The sequence below is a fragment of the Lepus europaeus genome, chromosome 5 (assembly GCF_033115175.1).
Source record: "Lepus europaeus isolate LE1 chromosome 5, mLepTim1.pri, whole genome shotgun sequence".
Lineage (NCBI taxonomy): Eukaryota > Metazoa > Chordata > Mammalia > Lagomorpha > Leporidae > Lepus > Lepus europaeus.
Window position 1 is genome coordinate 133338117 of NC_084831.1, and position 3986 is coordinate 133342102.

The window sequence follows — 3986 nt, forward strand, 5'->3', positions numbered from 1 at the left end:
GGAGCTTCTTCAGGGTCTCCCATGTGGGTGCAGAGCCCCAAGCATTGGACCATTTTCTACTGCTTTCCCAGGCCATGAGCAGAGAGCTGGATTGGAAGTGGAACATCCGGGACACGAACTGGTGCCCATGCAGGATCCCGGTGCTGCAGGCAGAAGCTTAGCTCACTACACTACAGTGCTGGCCCCTGGAGATGAAATCTTATGCCACCCTGTCCAGGCCATGAGTATGTGTATGTGTATGTCCATGCTGTGTGTGTGCTTCTTGTTCCATGACAGCTGAGAGAGAACCACATTTATATAACTTTACAGTAAATTGTCATACTAATTCTATTTTACATAATTATTGTTGTCAATATCTTATTGTGCCCAACTTATAGATTATGTTATCATAGGTATGTATATATTGGAAAAATCATAAATGTAGGGTTCGATACCATTCACAGGGAAACACTGTAATTATTATGGCGTGTTCCAGGGCTGTCAAATTTACCAATAATAAGATGAATTCAGTAATTAGCTTCACAGAGTTCTGTGAGGTGATTTTTGCTTGAAGAATTACATACCTGCTCTTTCTGGCTGATCAAGTATATACCTGTACCCCAAATTTTTAAAAAAGATTTACTTATTTGAAAGTCAGAGACAGGAACCGGTGCTCATAGGGAATGCAGGTATCTCAGGTGGAGGCCTAACCCACCACGCCACAATGTTGGCCCCACCTCTACCCCAATGTATTGCAGCAATAACCTGAAATCCAGTGTGGCACTGGCAAAATGTTTTAAGAGGGTGATATGTTTTCGAACAGCTTAAAACATGTTTTGATTTTCTAGCTGTTCTTATTTATACCACAACCACAATTAACATTTAGGAGCACATTATTTAAAAGTTGAATTTTAAAAAGCCTAATTTGAAGAGCAAGCAAATGTTCTCACATGAAGTCCAGCCCTACAATTAAATTTAACCTGTGGTTCAAAATGTTGTGAAACAGTTATCTTAGGGGAGGGAACAAAGAGGTTCATTTAATTGTTGTGTGAATTTTTTGATATTAGTGTAGAAACCAGTCTTATAATTAGAATCCTACTTCATATAATTAAACAGATCCCTTAGGGGAAGAGCCAATCTCAGTAAATACCAGTGCTTTCTATTTGTGTCTCACATAAACAAGCTCCAGTAGAGATCAATCTATGTTAACCTGCAACTTTTCACTATCATTTTAAGTCTAAAGGAAATGTGTACTATGGCAAAACCGCAGCACTGATACACCCTGCATCAGTGTTTCCTGGAAATGGATGCTAACCCATAAAGAATTGATCTCTTACTGAGCATTCTAAATCCTGCCTTTGGCCCCTCATCCAAAGCAGCTCATTTCTTGTAAAATGTGAAAGCCTTAGGAGTTCCAGAGATGACCTCAGATGTCCAACTCGGTTACCAGCAGTCACCCCTCAGTATCCACAGGAGATTGACTCCAAGACCAGAGGATGCTCTAGTCCCTTCTATAAAGTGGTAGAGTATTTGCAGGTAACCTATGTACTTTTTTCCTGCATACTTTAAATCATCTTCTTAAAAGATTTATTTATTTACTTCAGAATTACAGAGAGAGGGAGAGACAGAGAGATCTTCCATTTGTTGGTTCACTCCCCAAATAGCTGCAACAGCAGGGGCTGGACCATGCAGAAGCCAGGAGCCAGAAGCTTCATCTGGGTCTCCTATGTGGGGGCACAGGCCTAGGCACTTGGGCCATCCTCCACTGCTTTCCCAGGCACATTGCCAGGGAGCTGGGTTGGAAATGGAGCAGCCGGACTCAAAAGGGTGCCCATGAGATGCTGGCACTGCAAGTGGTGACTTAACCCACTGTGCCATAGTGCCAGACCCACTTAGAATTCTTTTATTTTTTTAAAAGATTGATTTTATTTGAAAGGCAGAGATACAGAGAGGAGAGAGAGAGAGACAGAGAGAGACAGAGAGAGAGAGACAGAGAGAGGGAGATTAATCTTCCATCTGCTGGTTCACTCCCCAGATGGCCACAACGGCTGGAGCTGGGCCAGGCCAAAGCCACGGGTCTCCAATGTAGGTGCGGGTGCCCAAGTACTTGGGCCATCCTCCCCTGCTTTCCTAAGCACACATTAGTCAGGAGCTGAATCAGAAGTGGAGCAGCAGGAACAGGAAGAGGCACCCATAAGGGATGGCAGCACTGCAGGTGGCGGCTTAATCTAATGTGCCACAGCATTGGCCCCAATTCTTAATACAATGTCAATGTTATATAAATAATTGTCATGCAGTATTACTAGGGTTAATTACCAAAAAAGGGTTTGTACTTGTTCAGTATATATACAACTTCCCTCCAATATTTTTGCCCTGTAGTAGGCTCAATCTGTGAATGTGAACTCACGGAAATGGACAGTCAACTGTATACCCTTTTTGCAGCTTAAATGCAACTTCCTTAGGCTAAGAGAGCACTTTCTGGGCGTGCTTTCTATTAATAATCTTATCATTTCCTGGACTTTCTACATTTACTTAGCACTTATCATGGACTTGGCACTGTTCAAACATTATCTCAATCTTTATGACAATCCTATAAAGTATTATCTCTGATTTACTCTTGAAAAAGTTCAAGGATAGAGGTTAGTTAAGGGGAAGAGGTGAGCTGAAACTTAGGACTGTCAGACCTGAATTAAGAACTTACCTAATTCAGCCATCAACAAGGACTTGCAAAACAAGAAGCATGGCTTGTGATCGCATCTAAATACTACAATTAATTTGACCACCAAGTGGGACTTAGAAAACCCCATCCAAGATAGAACAGGTTTTATTGAAAAAAAAAAATATATATGAAATGGCAATTTAACAGATATTTTAACAATTTTTTGTGTCTAGCCATATTTCATAATGTGTTTTTCCTAAATGCTTAACCTAGGGAACACATACTTATGTGCACACCCATGCAAAATAAACACATGAATTTAACAGTGAGACTTATGAAAAGAAAGCATTATAATTCAGCTCTTCAGAGCTTCTTCACTTCTGCCTATGTGAAATTCTCTAATCCTTCCTCCCCAAAGATGGACTATGGTGAACTGACAAAAGATGAAGTGTAATATTTTCAACTGCTCACCGCCAATTTTTAAAATCAGCTATAGTAACAGCATTATTTGAAATGCTCTTTTGTTTGTTCAGATGTTGAAATAACTTGCTTTTCTGGTTAGTCTGACTATAGTTCTAATGAGGCCTGGCTTCACTAAACATTTTAGGAAAAAGACCTCTATTGAGGCCCAAATCAAACATACTATTGATTACTTCTAAGATGGCATAATCTATGGTCTGTCTTTCCTCACAAAATGAGGATAAAGGTTACAAATACTTACAGAAAGTCTACTAATTGCCCACGTACTCTGGTAGGCACTTTCTCAATGTGCCCAAAGTCACGGCTTATAAACCCTAGAGCAGGGATGCACACTCAGGTCTGACTCTAGTCTTTTCTCTGCTACATTATTATCATTACTAGGTGCAATTCAACAACTTAACACTCAGTATGGGCCAGAGAGTTCGTTAAAAAATTATCCTAATGAATCTTTATAACAATCCTATTAGAAAATCTAAGGTTGTAAAAGAATTTTATACATTATGCCAAAAAAAAAAATCAAGATTCATGTCAAGTTAAATAGTTTTAAAATAGTCTGAAATACTTTTAAAATAAATAACTTTAAAAAGTGTAAGGCCATTTTAAGGGTTCTCATTCCATTATCTGTTTCCCACTGTCTACCAATATTTCCTTTCACTTATAGCTATGCAGTCATCCCATGCTAAATAAACAGATTGTTTAACTTTTCAACTGTCTTTCAGTTTACTTGAAGCTGTGTGCTTGTGTATGTACACACTTTGGCTGACCAGAACAGAAGGCTGGGGGTATGTATGACCAATTATGATTCATTATGGACCAATGGTAGAAAAAAAATGCTACTAACATGCAGAGATAAATTCTTTTAGTCATA